This window comes from Schistocerca cancellata, chromosome 3 (assembly GCF_023864275.1).
Source record: "Schistocerca cancellata isolate TAMUIC-IGC-003103 chromosome 3, iqSchCanc2.1, whole genome shotgun sequence".
Taxonomy (NCBI): domain Eukaryota; kingdom Metazoa; phylum Arthropoda; class Insecta; order Orthoptera; family Acrididae; genus Schistocerca; species Schistocerca cancellata.
Window position 1 is genome coordinate 824,439,285 of NC_064628.1, and position 16,395 is coordinate 824,455,679.

The 16,395-nt window shown below is 45.3% G+C and overlaps 1 protein-coding gene across 1 annotated transcript in view; it reads right to left on the minus strand.

Annotated features, from left to right (window-relative positions):
• The window catches only part of LOC126176594 (homeobox protein Nkx-2.5-like), a 122,603-nt gene that overhangs the window by 26,873 nt on the left and 79,335 nt on the right, over positions 1-16,395 (minus strand). The gene's annotated exons all lie outside the window — the stretch shown is intronic.

Below are 16,395 nucleotides of genomic sequence, written 5' to 3' on the forward strand. Positions count from 1 at the left end.
CGTAGCCTCCTGCCACTTTCTTATTTCTTTTTTCTTTTTTTTTCACAGCTAAGACATTTACGCTTTTACGTATTATCTGTTGCACATTTCGCTTTTTCCAGTGCTATTACAAGCCCAATGTCTTGATCTAACGAGACATTTCTGCAGTTTATATCAGATACAACTTCCTCATAGCTATTCATACAATTTGTGAAAAGTCTGAAATTCCAACTAATATCATCCGCGTTTGTAGTGTGGGAGTGACAGCATACCAGCGATATGAGCAGTAATTTATGATTTTTCACCAACAGCAGCGAGTGCTCGGTGCAACAGCATAACACGTCAACGATGTGGTTGCCCTTTACATTTTCGCAGGAGTAAACACTGGGAGGGAGACTGTGCTGTATGACACAGAAGAAATAAAAATATTTAATGCACAGTTCTTTATGACATTTACAGCCTGAAAACAAGGGGAAACAGCAGCTGCTTTTTTCCCGAGGACATACAGCGCTATAGTATGTTTAAAAGAAGCGATCGGTTGATAGGACGTATTCAGAGACATAAAGGGATCAAGAATTAAGCATTGGAGATAAGTGGGGTTGGAGTCGGACTTAAAACTGTAAATTCAGACCAAGAGATGAATACAATAAGCAGGTTCAAATGGATGTAGTATACAGCAGTCATTCGGAGATAAAGAGGCTTGCATAGAACAGAGTAGCGTGGAGAGATGCATCAAAGCCGTCTTCGGATTGACCACCACAACAACAACATCAGTTGGTATCTTGTGCCCGAAAATAAAAAAGAACAGACGTACTGACATTTCAGCTAAGGGATGTAAACCAGCAATAAAGTGAGAAACGGAAAGAAAACAGTGGATGTGTTATTTTTAGATTTTGTTAGCAGTTTTTTTAATTGTGAAAACTAGGAAGATATGGGAGACCTAGTATACCCCTTAATTTCAACGGAGGTGACACAGAGTACAAAAATTAAGATACTAAAAATGCGTATTTTATCTGAGGGTGGAAAACTGTTGGAAATTCGTAGAAAGATGTAGTGCAAGACGGTTTATTACTCCATTTAGTGAAAGCAACTGTACTTGCATTCATGATCTCTTGTAACGGGGTGGTTTTTGAACACTGAACTATCTTCATCACCAGAATATAATCTGTCATGAATGGTAGAATGAGTCGAAGGAGTGCAAGGAAACTAGAGACACTGATAGGATATCACAGACAATTTCTCATCATATGACTGTTAGGTCAAATTCTTCTTTTGAATACACGATTCCGTCAGTGTATTATGAAGCGAGGACTGAAGATCCTACGGAGTATACAGAGTGTTCAGGAATTCCCCTTACAAACTTCTAAGGCTTTTAGAGCGGAGTGAATAGATAAAATTGGGAATTTGAAACTATGTATGGAGACGTATCACTTGTTTTACCATTCCATTCATTAACGGCCAAAGAAATTCCTCGTGTACTCACTGATGGGTACTCCCCAACGTGATGCAGTACGACCTCCTCCAGTTTGCGTGCACCACAGTAATGCCTGCTGACTGTGAAGATACCCCTTCTGGAATCTGTTGCGTAATTGTGGCGAACAGGATATGCGATGGAGCTTCAATATTCTGAAAAATCATCTCAGCATATTCTGCAAACGTGTACTCAACCATGTTGCTCTAACAGTCACAGACACCAGTAGGAGGCTCGAAACCGGTCAGAGAAGTAGGATAGACGTCAAAAGAAATCAGCCAATCCAATGTAAGCATCCCCCCTCCCCCCAACAACCCGGTTGTATACATACGCAGCAAACATGTTTTCCAACAGCTGTAGCACGGAAATGGTACCTTTCCGGACATTAGTTCATATTCAGAATATTGTGTACTTACTCCCAGCTGCAAGTCCTAGAAGTTTGTAACTGGAATTTCCGAACACACCGCATACGTTGAACTTCTCTTGTGAATAGCAGTCTATCCACCATACGGTTTATTAATCTCACTTCCAGACATTTTTACTATCATCTGTAATCATCCAATTACATAAATAGACAACATAAGCAACCTTGAACCAATTCAGAAATCCCATAAAGCTACCACGCTCTATCCCTGTACCCACTGGTTCACGATCGAAGAAGTGACTTTGAAAGTAACTTCCTCATAGTAAAGACACTCCACCAAACAGGTCAACACTTTCGAGCCTGGTGTCATCCCGATGAAAACCCATTTTAGTGACTCTGACAACAGCTTCGGAAGAATACCTTTTTAAAGCAGAGACCTTTATGAGTAAGAAATTTACTCCAACGTTTAAAACCGGAATTTGCAATAATAAAAAACGTGGTTTATTGTTCATTGTAAGCAATACAGTTAGTAAGTTAATCATTTCAACACTATCTACTGTTTAGAAAAGCTATAAACAGGTTAAATATGAAAACGAATAGAAGACTGTCAAGGAATCTGAACAAACATATTGCTCCCATCTCCGTGTGCAAGGAAGAGAATGAAGAAATATTTTGAGAAAAATTTACGAGAGTCGTAAAAATCGTCAACTCACAGTTGTTAATCTTTTATTTTAAAATTCATTTGCTACCGGTCTGTTTAGACGGTATCTTGATTGTCAGACAGAAGTACACAATACTCTATTCGGCGGGAGAAGGTGTCCCACAGTTGTCAGCGCTGTTGTCTGCTCTGAACAGCGAAAGGCTGCCGTCAGTACTGACTGAAAACTGGTGTTGCTTGAAACTGAATCGCCACTGAGTTTTTCCTGTAGGAACATAAACAAACTTAACTGCTCACTACTAGAAAAGCGCGTTCCCCCTGCGGGTCCGGGGATTAGAATAGGCCCGAGGTATTCCTGCCTGTCGTAAGAGGCGACTAAAAGGAGTCCATCCGCCTCACGGGGGTAGTTAGCGCCTGCGTTCGGAGACGAACGGTTCCACGACCTATAATTGTGGTCTTTTTGGTTTTTCACTTCTCGTTTCTTCCTTCCTTTGGTTGGTTCCTTTCTTTGTTCTTCTCCACCTCACTGTCTTCCTTACTCTTTCCCTTGACTTCTTCTCCTTGCCTTCTCATTGCCTTCTTCTCCTTGCCTTCTCATTGCCTTCTTCTCCTTGCCTTCTCATTGCCTTCTTCTCATTGCCTTCTCTGGTCTCCGCCTCGGCGTTTGAGAGAGTCTGTCCTCTTTCTCCCTCTCTCTCTTCTTTTTCCTCTTCTTCCTTCCTCCCTGTGCGTGCCTGAAGGCCGACCCACGCGTTCGCACGCGTAGCCGGTGACGGGGTAACGCGTAATTCCCCGCCCTGGGTAGACATGTAAGGCACGCGCGTACCCCCTGGTAAAGGCCAGGCCCGGGGAGGGGTGATTGCCTGAGCTGATACCTTCTGACCATGCCGATTGGTCCCTCCGTCTATTTCTCGGGAGGTGTGACCTGAGGTGTAAACATTCACCTAAGGCGGGAGTGCCCTCTGAGAGGGTCCCCACAAGGAAGGAGCGCGCCATCGGAGACGCTGGCAATCATGGGGGATTCCTCCGCAATGGATTTCACTCCATCTCTCTCGACTTCTGCCCAAAAACGGAAACGTGACCAGCCACCAGTGACAAAAGTACTACCGCCTGCCCCACAGTTCCTCGTCGTTTCTCGATCTGAGGACGGAAAGGATTTTTCCTCTGTCAACCCTTTCGTTATCCAGAAGGGCGTAGATGCCATAGCCGGATCTGTCAAATCTTGTACCAGGTTGCGTAACGGTACCTTATTACTAGAAACTGAGAGCGCCTTTCAGGCACAAAAACTGCTTCGGGCCACACTCCTGTACACGTTCCCTGTCCGGGTGGAGGCCCACCGAACTTTGAATTCGTCTCGTGGTGTAGTCTATACTAGCTCTCTCGACAGATTGACTGACGAGGAGATTCAATCTTTCCTCGCTGAGCAGGGCGTGACGGCTGTCCATAGGGTCATGAAAAAGGTCAACAATGACCTTGTACCGACCCGGACACTTTTCTTGACCTTCGATAGTGTTAAGCTGCCATCGCGCATCAAGGCGGGCTACGAGGTTATTTCTGTTCGCCCATATGTCCCGACACCTACGCGCTGCTACCAGTGTCAGCGTTTCAATCACACTCGACAGTCTTGTTCCAATGCGGCTAAATGTGACACTTGTGGCAGGGATGCCCATGAGGGTGACTGTCCACCTCCGTCTCCTCGTTGTGTGAACTGTCAGGGTGACCATGCCGCATCCTCTCGCGACTGTCCTGTCCATAAGGAAGAACGCTGTATCCAAGAAATTCGTGTCAAAGAGAAAGTGTCCACCTCGGCTGCTCGCAAGCTATTGGCTGGTAGGAAGCCCACGCTGCTCCCAGCGGGGAAATATAGTACTGTCCTCGCATCTCCTCGGACTACCCGGGAGGTGGCAACCCAGACAGGCGATCTGACCTTCAGCACCACGGTCGTCCGTTCGGCCAGTGCTAAGATCGCGCGGTCGACGTCTTCTCTTCCTCCCATCACCCCACAGACACCAGCCCCTTCATCAGCTTCTGCTAAGACGAAGACCCAGAAGTCCGATGCACGGGCCTTCAAGAAGGAACCATCCCGTGCAGACTTCCTACGTACCTCGACCTCCCAGCCTTCGACCGGTACTTCCACCAAACGTCCTTCCAAGAAGGCTCATAGGAAGCACAGTTCTCCTTCTCCGCCACGGCGCATTTCTTCTCCTGCGCCACCCAGCGGTTGCGCCCCAGGCCGTCATCCGTTTCGCCTGGCCGCACCGCTGGTAGCCGAACATCTGGCCGTTCACCGGCGGAGGAAGCTCCCCCTCCCGGCCATCCTCCCAAGATGGCCGATGAACCTATAGACCCAATGGACGATGACTGTCCGCCTACTGATAGCGGCGGCAGTGCTCGCTCGATGCCAGGCCCTCAGCGGCCTTCGAGGTGACCCCTTCTTTCATCTTCCTTTTCTTACGATGGCGCTAATTCACTGGAATATTCGCAGCATTCGCTCCAACCGAGAGGACTTGAAGTTGCTGCTCCGCTTGCACCGTCCGCTCGTCGTAGCCCTCCAGGAAACGAAGCTACGCCTATGCGATCAAATTTCCTTGGCACACTACACCTCTGTGCGTTTTGACCTACCCCCTGTGGTAGGTATCCCAGCTCATGGAGGGGTTATGTTGCTGGTCCGGGATGATATTACTACGATCCCATCCCGTTGCACACCGGCCTGCAGGCAGTTGCCATCCGCATTACTCTCCCCACTTTTCCATTTTCCATTTGTACCGTTTACACTCCATCGTCATCTGCCGTTACCAGGGCAGACATGATGCAACTTATTGCTCAGCTACCTGCACCATTTTTGTTAACTGGAGACTTCAATGCCCACCAACCCCTTTGGGGCTCTCCAGCATCCTGCCCGAGGGGCTCCCTGTTAGCAGACCTTTTCAACCAGCTCAATCTTGTCTGTCTCAATACTGGCGCCCCTACTTTTCTTTCGGACACATCTCACAACTATTCCCATTTAGACCTCTCTATATGTACTCCCCAACTTGCACACCGGTTTGAGTGGTATGCCCTTTCTGATACATATTCGTGCGACCACTTCCCGTGTCTTATCCATCTCCTGCAGCATACCCCCTCTCCGTGCTCCTCTAGTTGGACCATCTCCAAGGCAGACTGGGGGCTCTTCTCTTCCAGGGCGACCTTTCAGGATAAAACCTTCACAAGCTGCGATCATCAGGTCGCACACCTCACGGAAGTCATTCTCGCTGCTGCTGAATATTCCATCCCTCACCCTACTTCTTCTCCATGTCGCGTACCGGTCCCCTGGTGGACCGCAGCATGTAGAGACGCTTTACGTGCCCGTCGACGTGCTTTACGCACCTTTAAACGCCACCCTACAGTGGCGAATTGTATCAATTATAAACGATTACGTGCTCAGTGTCGTCGTATCATTAAAAAAAGCAAGAAAGCCAGCTGGGCTGCTTTCACAAGCACTTTCAACAGTTTTACTCCTTCTTCCGTTGTCTGGGGTAGCCTGCGCCGGCTATCTGGCACTAAGGTCCACTCACCAGTTTCTGGCTTGACGGTCGCGAATGACGTCCTTGTGGCCCCTGAGGATGTCTCCAATGCCTTCGGCCGCTTTTTCGCAGAGGTTGCGAGCTCCGCTCATTACCACCCTGCCTTCCTCCCCCGCAAACAGGCAGAGGAGGCTAGGCCACCTAACTTCCGCTCCTCGAATCGTGAAAGTTATAATGCCCCATTCACCATGCGGGAACTCGAAAACGCCCTTGGCCGATCACGGTCCTCCGCTCCAGGGCCTGATTCTATTCATATTCAGATGCTGAAGAACCTTTCTCCTGCGGGTAAAGGTTTTCTTCTTCGTACTTACAATCGCATCTGGATTGAGGGACATGTTCCCGCATGCTGGCGCGAGTCTATTGTTGTCCCGATTCCTAAGCCGGGGAAGGACAAGCACTTGCCTTCCAGTTATCGACCCATCTCGCTTACCAGCTGTGTCTGTAAAGTGATGGAGCGAATGGTTAACTCTCGATTGGTTTGGCTGCTCGAGTCTCGACGCCTACTTACCAATGTACAATGTGGATTTCGTAGGCGCCGCTCTGCTGTTGACCATCTGGTTACCTTGTCGACCTTCATTATGAATAACTTCTTGCGGAAGCGCCCGACCGCGGCTGTGTTCTTTGATTTGGAAAAGGCTTACGACACCTGTTGGAGGGCGGGCATTCTCCGCACTATGTATACATGGGGCCTTCGCGGTCGCCTCCCTCTTTTTATTCGATCTTTTTTAATGGATCGACAGTTCAGGGTACGTGTGGGTTCTGTCCTGTCAGACACCTTTCGCCAGGAGAATGGGGTGCCACAGGGCTCAGTTTTGAGCGTCGCTCTCTTCGCCATCGCGATCAATCCAATAATGGATTGCCTCCCAGCTGATGTATCAGGCTCCCTTTTCGTGGACGATTTTACCATCTATTGCAGCGCGCAGTGTACACGTGTCCTGGAGCGCTGTCTTCAGCGTTCTCTTGACCGTCTTTACTCCTGGAGTGTCGCCAATGGCTTCCGTTTTTCTGCCGAGAAGACGGTCTGTATTAACTTCTGGCGCTACGAAGAGTTTCTCCCACCGTCCTTACGACTCGGTCCCGTTGCTCTCCCAATCGTGGAGACAACCAAATTTTTAGGCCTTACATTTGACAGGAAACTTAGCTGGTCTCTACATGTGTCATATTTGGCCGCCCGTTGTACCCGTTCTTTAAATGTCCTCCGTGTTCTCAGTGGTATGTCGTGGGGAGCGGATCGAACCGTCCTACTTCGTCTATATCGGTCGATCGTCCGCTCCAAGCTGGATTATGGGAGCTTCGTATACTCCTCTGCACGGCCATCCATCTTACGCCGCCTCAACTCCATACAACATCGGGGTTTACGACTTGCGATCGGAGCATTTTATACTAGTCCCGTAGAGAGTCTTCATGCTGACGCTGGCGAATTGCCGCTCACCTACCGGCGCGATATACTGCTTTGTCGGTATGCCTGTCGGCTACTGTCAATGCCCGACCATCCGTCTTATCGTTCCTTTTTTGACGACTCTCTCGACCGTCAATACGGGTTGTATGTCTCTGCCCTGCTACCCCCTGGAGTTCGCTTTCGTCGCGTCCTTCAACACCTTAATTTTTCACTCGCTGCAACCTTTCGAGTGGGCGAGAGCCACACGCCACCTTGGCTCCAGGCTCCGGTCCGCGTTCACTTTGACCTCAGCTCGCTTCCAAAAGAGGTTACCCCCGGTTCGGTCTACCACTCCCGTTTTGTGGAACTTCGTTCGAAGTTCATCAATATGACTTTCACTTATACAGATGGCTCTAAGACCAATGACGGGGTCGGGTGTTCTTTTATTGTCGGGGCACAAAGTTTCAAATACCGGCTCCATGGCCATTGTTCGGTTTTCACAGCTGAGCTCTTTGCCCTCTACCAGGCTGTTCTTTACATCTGCCGCCACCGACATTCTGCTTATGTCATCTGCACCGATTCCCTGAGTGCCATCCAGAGCCTCAGTGATCCGTATCCGGTTCACCCTTTCGTGCACCGGATCCAACGCTCTCTTCGGCAGCTGGTGGACGTCGGTTCTCCGGTTAGCTTTATGTGGGTCCCTGGCCATGTCGGTATCCCTGGGAACGAAGCTGCAGATGCCGCGGCCAAGGCTGCGGTCCTCCAGCCTCGGACAGCTTCTTGTTGTGTCCCTTCGTCAGATTTTAGCAGGGTTATTTGTCGGCGCATTTTATCGCTGTGGCATGCCGATTGGGCTGCCCTTACAGCCGACAAGCTTCGGGCCTTGAAACCTCTTCCCGTGGCTTGGACGTCCTCCTCACGCCCTTCTCGGCGGGAGGAGGTAGTTTTGGCCCGGTTAAGAATTGGACACTGCCGGTTCAGCCATCGCCATCTGCTGACGGCTGCGCCGGCGCCGTTCTGCCCATGTGGGCAATTGCTGACGGTCCGCCAAATTTTAATGTCCTGCCCGGATTTTAACGCGCTGCGTCTCGATCTTAACCTGCCATGTACTTTAGATGCCGTTTTAGCGGATGACCCATGAGCAGCTGCTCGTATTCTTCGTTTTATCAATTTGACAAACCTCACTAAGGACATTTGATGATGATGTTTTTTAATCCTATGCCTGTCAGTCTGTCTTTTATCGTGTTTTCCCTTTTAGTTGTTGTTTTAAACTTGTGGCTCGCGGTGCATTCTTAACGTCTTCAGGGCGCTAATGACCACTGAAGCTGTGCGCCCTAAAACCACAAAAAAAAGAAAGAAAAAGAAAAGCGCGAAGCGAAAGAGCAGAGCCCAGTCGAAGTGCCACGAATCATCTCTGGATGAATGTATTATGGGACTTAACTTTTGGTTGCAACGTGAAAAATAGAAGAAAATACAGGAAATAACTTTAGGTAGGGTAAAAACGGAAATTTAAAGCAGAATAATTAGAAAAATCTTAAAATTATATCTTTACTGTACTTCTTTACAATAATAACCGTTCAGATTTCAGAATAATACAGTCGACTCTCGAAAATGCAAAGTACGTGGGGCACAACTTAAAGTTCGATTCATTGAGAATTCGATTTCACGAAAGTTTCACTAATCAAGAAATATTTTTTTACAAATCAGTAACTGAAACTCAAAAGACCAGGTTAGCCGAGAGCGCTAATGTGCTGCTTCCTGGACTCGGGTTGTTGCGCCGGCCCCGATCGAATCCACCCGGCGGCTTAACGACGAAGGCCGGTGTGCTGGCCAGCCTGGATGTGGTTTTTAGGCTGTTTTCCACATCCCACTAGGTGAATACCGTGCTGGTCTCCACGTCCCGCCTCAGTTACACGGCTGGCAGACATCTGAACACATTCGCACAATTCCATGGATTACACTAGACACAGACAGTTGGGGTACACTAATTCCGTCCTGGGGGGGTTCGGGTTGACGGCAGGAAGGGCATCCGGCTACTTACCCTCGCCAATTCCGATTAACCATGCCGACCCTACGTCATTGCGGGAAAAAGGCACAAGCGAAAGAAAGAAAGAAAGAAAGAAACTGAAACTCAAAAGAAAGTTCATTCTTTTACAAAGTTTATTAATTTTTATTTATTGTAAAAAATGAAATGAAATGGACGTACCAATTCCTGAAAGAACATCATAGTATAATCCGTTCTACTAACGTACAAGTTTTCAATAATGGCTTTCCTCATTTTCTAGTCATAGATGGAATTTGACTCTATTTCTGCTTCCCCTTCTTCTTCTTCTTCTACTTCTTCTCCTGCTTCGTCATCGTCTTCGTTCTTGTTTTTGGGAACAGCCTAAATTTCAACGTCTGTCAGGGAGGAGTAGACTTACACACGATCATTGAAATGTGCGAAATTCATCAAATGTCAGACGTACTCTAAAGCCTGGTAGATCCAAAGTCATCGATCTCCTACAGTTGAAGTCGACCCTGTGTCCCCCTGATGAATCCACATTCTTGCAACAAAAATCATTGTCACGATAATATACTTCAATGTTTTATCGTCCTGAGAAACGTGTCATGTTTGACCTGCGATCATCTTCAATGATTGTGTACGTCTAACCTTCAGACTGAAGGTTTGAGGGATTTCAGCCGTTCACTTACGTAATAAAATTAAACCCCTGGAGCAGTCTTTTCGGCTTTATTTATTATATCGTTACCAGTTTCGGAGATTCAGTGCACAAACTTCAGGCCTGTATGCTTAAACATTAACTTACCAACCACGAAATACAAAGACATATTAAAAATAGAACAAGAATCAAGGACAATGCTATACAACTGAATTTATAGTAATCATTTGATAAAACCAACAGATACATCGATCGTCACATACGTAAAGTAGAATTATATATAGTATACCATAAAGAATTTCCACTCTACACGTTGTACAAATGAAATATTTATCAACAAAACCATTAATTAAATATGCCATGATTTTTATTGGTCAGTTGGATGCTACATTAAACTGCACAGTCTTGAAGTAACCTACTAATCTACAAAAATATCTGTAGAAAAGGAAATACAACATCAGAAATATGCAAAACCAACGAAATATGCATCGATGTGCAATTAGTCCTTGCACAACGACAGCATCAGCAACATCTTAGTGTCAATATAAGTAAATGTAGCAAAATGATAATGTAAAAATATCTGTTCGTCACATCAAAGCTATAAAATGCTAAGCAGAAAACCGAATATAGGCATAATTATGTCATATGTGTCAAATGAATGTCCAAGTACGTGTCAAGAGACCAAATGTAGAAAACCACCTAGTCATACCTTACACAGAATATATACACTGAAGCGTCAAAGAAACTGGTATAGGCGTATTCAAACACAGAGATATGTAAACAGGCAGAATACGGCGCTGCGGTCGGCAACGCCTATATACGAGCCAATTCATGAGTGTACAGTCAGCACCAGGGATTCGGTAAAACATCAAATCTCTGACATCGTTGCCGCCGGAAAAAGATCCTGCAAGAACGGGATCAAAGACGGCTGAAGAGAATCGTTCAAAATTGACAGAAGTCCAACCATTCCGCAAATTGCTGCAGATTTCAATGTTGGGCCATCATCAAGTGTCAGCGTGCGAACCATTCAAAGAAACACAATCGATATGGGCTTTCGGAGCCGAAGACCCACTCGTGTACCCTTGATGACTGCACGACACTAAGCTTTACGCCTGTCTGGGCCCGTCAACACCGATGCTGGAAACATGTCGCCTTTTAGGACGAGTCTCGTTTCGAATTGTATGAAGCGGATGGACGTCTACAGGTATGGAGACAACCTCATGAAGCCATGGACCCTGCATGCCAGCAGGGGACTGTTAAAGCAGGTGGAGGCTCTGTGATGGTGTGGGGCGCGTGCAGTACGAGTGATATGGGGGCGCTGATATGTCTAGATACGACTGTGACACGCAATACGTAAGTAAGCATCCTGTCTCATCACCGGCATCCATTTATCTCCACTGTGCATTCCGACGGACATGGGCAATTTCAGCATGACAATGCGACACCCCACATGTCCAAAATTGCTACATAGTGGCTATAGGAACACTTTTCTGAATTTAAACACCTCCGGTGGCCACCTAACGCCCCAGACATGAACATTATTGAGCGTATCTGGGATGCCTTGCAACGTGCTGTTCAGAAGAGATCTCCACCCCCTCATACTCTTACGAATTTACGGAGAGCTCTGCAGGATTCGTGATGTCAAATTCCCTCCAACACTACTTCAGACATTAGTCGAGTACATACCACGTCGTGTTGCGGCACTTTCGCGAGCTCGCGGGGCCCTACTCGATATTAGGCAGGTGTAAAAGTTTCTTTGGCTCTTCAGCGTAGAAGACAACATAATGTTCAGGATGAACAACATCTACGCATCTGTGAGAAAGTAGCCCTTGAAGAAAGACAACCTCAACAGAATGTAAGTATCAGCGCAGGTAAGATGTCAAAATGATAATATAAAAACTTATCTATATGTCATGCCCAAGTATAAAATTCTGAGGTGCAAACTTCTTTTGAGAATAGCTATCTTTCTCCTGCTACAATCTTGTCTTTAAATTTCCGAAATGTCTGAAACCAAGTCAGAATTCCTTCAGTACGTCAAACCATATCAAGTTCCTCAATTCAATCTCAAATTACGTGTCTTTCATTTCATTAAAATTCTTCAATTTCCTCAAGTGATCAAGAACTTCTTTTTAAATGATTATTTCAATAGTCAACTTGAAATTATAGTAAGCAAATATATTTATAAAACAAGACGGATTACACAAATAACATGAGCTGCAGTTTTTGGATCGTAACATTGGTTCATGCTCTGATTTCTACTAGACTTAAAATGTATGCCACATCACAAATGATTCGGCAGTTTTCTATGATAATATGGTTATACAGTCTTTGATGATAATGAACTCTTCCGTGATGTGGAACATACGTTATCGATTATATTATGTTTATTTATAAATATGTTATAGTTATGACCAATGTACTAATTGCTCCAAGAATATTACGAATAAGGCATTTCATGGTAGACTAACTTTCTTGCAGCAGAATTTGAAGAAATGATATATCGCCGTTCCACATGTGAGCTATCTTTATGCAAATGTACATAGAAAATGGCGTTGGATAGCTGCCTTTCAAAACAAACATCATTGAACTACGCATATTGTCGAAATCCTATCCAAACTAACATTAAAATTAAACACTCTCTGCCCGAGAAATAATTAACTATTCCCGAAATGAAGGTAGGTACTGTTACAAAAGTAACGAAAAAAAATTATCTTTACAATTGTTTCTACAACTTAGAAACGTTAGACTTTGATGATAATTATAGAACATCCGACACGCTTGTTATTATAATGATAGAAGAGGGAGAACAGGTTATTGGAGGAGAGGTAGGGGGTAGGGGGAATGGAGGACGAGGATGGAGATGCAGGACGCAGTCGCCTCAGACGAATACATGCAACGTGCTGAAAAAATCTTTTATAAACGAATGAATTATAAAACGTACTGTCATCATATACCCCTTCCACTATCAGCCAACTCCTCCCCGTCGTTCTGTATCGGAACTGGTTTTCGTAAATGAGTGTCGCCCAGTTGACAATGTGGGACGATATTTTGCCACTTCGGCTACTAATGATAGAATTTTGAGCAAATTTTTTAAACAATGCAACCGACGTCTTCAGAGCGATACTTTGGTTGATCAGCGCGATTTTTGGGCGACATAGGCAAATGCAAGTTTATTTTTAACCACTGATTTTAATTTAATGTTATTTATAGTTATGTTTACCACTCCACTATGTTGTCAGATACATTGCAACCCTGAAGTTCTACCAATCTTCAAATAACGACTCCAGTGCTAATATTAAACTGCTATAATAGGTGATTCGGGTATTACAGTAGCGAGTACATATTCTTAACGTATGATAATGCTGGAGGACCAATCAGAACTGATTTTCCTTTCCTTTCGTGTTACAGAATTACCTTCAATTAGACACTATCGTAACACCACACAGAACAAAAGCAAAAAATGGCAGCACTTTCATTTAATTCAACTGCAGTAAAAAGTGAACTGATTAAAAAAACAACTGACATCAAGTAAGACCAACGATAATGGTCTTGGCTAAAGTATGAATTGAGTGGTAGCAGATAGTGCTGTCGATATACCAGTAATTTAAATGTATCGATGGCCTTGTTGACTATCGACAGTGCGTATACCTTTTTCGTTGTAAAACTGAAAATCAAAATATTATTTAATTTCACTGCATGGCAACTAGGTCATCTGCAGCTTTATTTAAGTGACAGAGCGGGTCCGGACCCCCTAGACCCCCTCCCATCCCCTTTAGTTACGTCCTTGCTTGGAGGCCGCAACAGTTTTCAACTTTGTCGGTGTAAAAACGTTGGGATCCAAGTGTTGCAAGACGAGTATGGGCTGTAGAGTGGGCGTTCAGGACCGTCTCTTTTGAAATAGCACAACAGTCCCTCCTACGGGAGAGCATAGCTGAGCATTGTTGTGCAAAAACACGACACAGGTAGCGCAGACACACTTTTTTTATTTAAACTGCTCTTTTCTGTTTCTTTAACATTTCACAGTAGACCTCAAAATTGATCGTCCATCCACGCCCCAGAAAATCCTTAATCAGTATTCCCTTAGCGTCACAAAACAAGACAGTCATAAACTCTGTGGTGGATACGTTTGGAGTGCTTGTTTTGGTTTGTTGGGAAATGTGCTATGATCCACATCACTGACGGCCACTTTGTCTGTGCATTAGAGTAGAAAGCCAAGTATTGTCACCGTTACATTGTGTTTCATAGGCTTTTTCCTTCTACAAGACAACGAAAAAACAAATCAACAGATGCAGTAATCTGTTGAGTTTTGTGGTGCTCAGAAGTAAATTCTGAAACCCAGCGAACAAAAAAGAATTTCTTTTATCCTAACTGTTTACTTACAACCTCATGTAGAGCGCTCGGGACAATTTGTAAAAAGTATTCTGACTGTTGAAATACACAGATACGTAGGTTTTCATGTATTTTTTCGTAATTTCCTGTACCAGTACTCTGCTGATGACGACGGAGGGCCACTTTCTCGTCACTGTGAACAATCGTCCTTTCCCTCTTAAATAAATAACAGTGATGCACACTACGTTCAGACAACACTTTCAGTCCGCATGCAGCACAAACTTGGCATTGAATGTGAAGAAATCTGAGATTTGTCACCACTAAAAATCATATCTGAGGATGGATTTTCACATTATATAGAATTTCCCGATACGACGCTCATTTTCAACATCTATTACAGACGAAGGAGAAGCAATTGTTTTCCTCGCTATTGCGGCTCATAGCCACAGTGACCTACTACGTGAATCGGTGCCAGCGACTGTTTCGTATCCCCAACAACATCCCATGATACATGGAATTTACTCTTTGGACAGCCCTCATACTATAAGAGGCTCTCCAAAACAGTATATAAATTTGTCCCACTGCTAGGAGAGACTGTCAGTCCTCCATGGAAAAATGTTGGTTGTTGCCTATAGAGTCCATGACTGTACCCATGCGTGACCCTCTTCGTCCGAAGCAAATCGGCGCCCATTAATGTCTTTCTTCAGGACTCAAAAATTGGAAATCGCATGTGGAGAGAACGGGACTATATGGAAGATGCGTAAAAGTTTCCAGCGTAACTTGAGCAGCGTAGCCGATACAACCCTGGGTACAGTTGGGCAGGCTTTATCCTGCAACAGAGAGAAGCCGTCTGCCAACATTACTGGGCGTTTCGACTTGATGGCGCACTTCTATTTTAGTAAAGTGTTCACGTGCACTGTGGGTTAATTGTGGCGTCGTGTTTCTCAAAGTCAATTAGCAGCGGGCATCTGCAGTTAAAGGAAATGGTGATCATGAGTTTCCCAGAGCTGGCGGCGCTGTTGTTTCGACTACGCTGCAGAAGTTTTGCTGGGAAGTCCTTATATGTCTTCCATACACTCCCGATCCCTCCCCATGCGATTTCTGTATCTTTTGAGCCCTGAAGAAAGACATTCGCTGCCTTCGTTTGCTTCCGACGAAGAAGTGCATGTGTCGCTACAATAATGGTTCCGCAGGGAATGGCAAACATTATGTCCATGAGAGCACTGGTTGTCTTGTCACCTAGTAGGATAAATCGACTAAAGTTATGGCGATTACTTCTGAAATAATAAAAGTCCAATTCCTCCATCTGTCTCGTTACCATTTGACTGTCCCTGATATATACACAACTAACTAATTCACTGCACGTCCATGTGTATAATAACGATTTCTAAAATATTTGTCGAGATTGCGAACCAATTTTATAATGAAACGGAGCCGGCTGCTGTGGTCGAGCAGTTCTAGGCGCTTCAGTCCGGAACCACGTCGCTGCTACGGTCGCAGGTTAGAAACCTGCCTCAGGCATGGATGTGTGTGATGTCACTAGGTTAGTTAGGTTTGTTGTTGTTGTTGTGGTCTTCAGTCCTCAGACTGATTTGATGCAGCTTTCCATGCTACTCTTATCCTGTGCAAGCTACTTCATCTCCCAGTACCTACTGCAACCTACATCCTTCTGAATCTGCTTAGTGTATTCATCTTTTGGTCTCCCTCTACAATTTTTACCCTCCACGCTGCCTCCCAATACTAAATTGGTGATCCGTTGATGCCTCAGAACATGTGCTACCAACCGATCCCTTCTTCTAGTCAAGTTGTGCCACAAACTCCTTCCCAATTCTATTCAATACCTCCTCATTAGTTATGTGATCTACCCATCTAATCTTCAGCATTCTTCTGTAGCACCACATTTCGAAAGCTTCTATTCTCTTCTTGTCCACACTATTTATCGTCCACGTTTCACTTCCTTACATGGCTACACTCCATACAAATACTTTCAGAA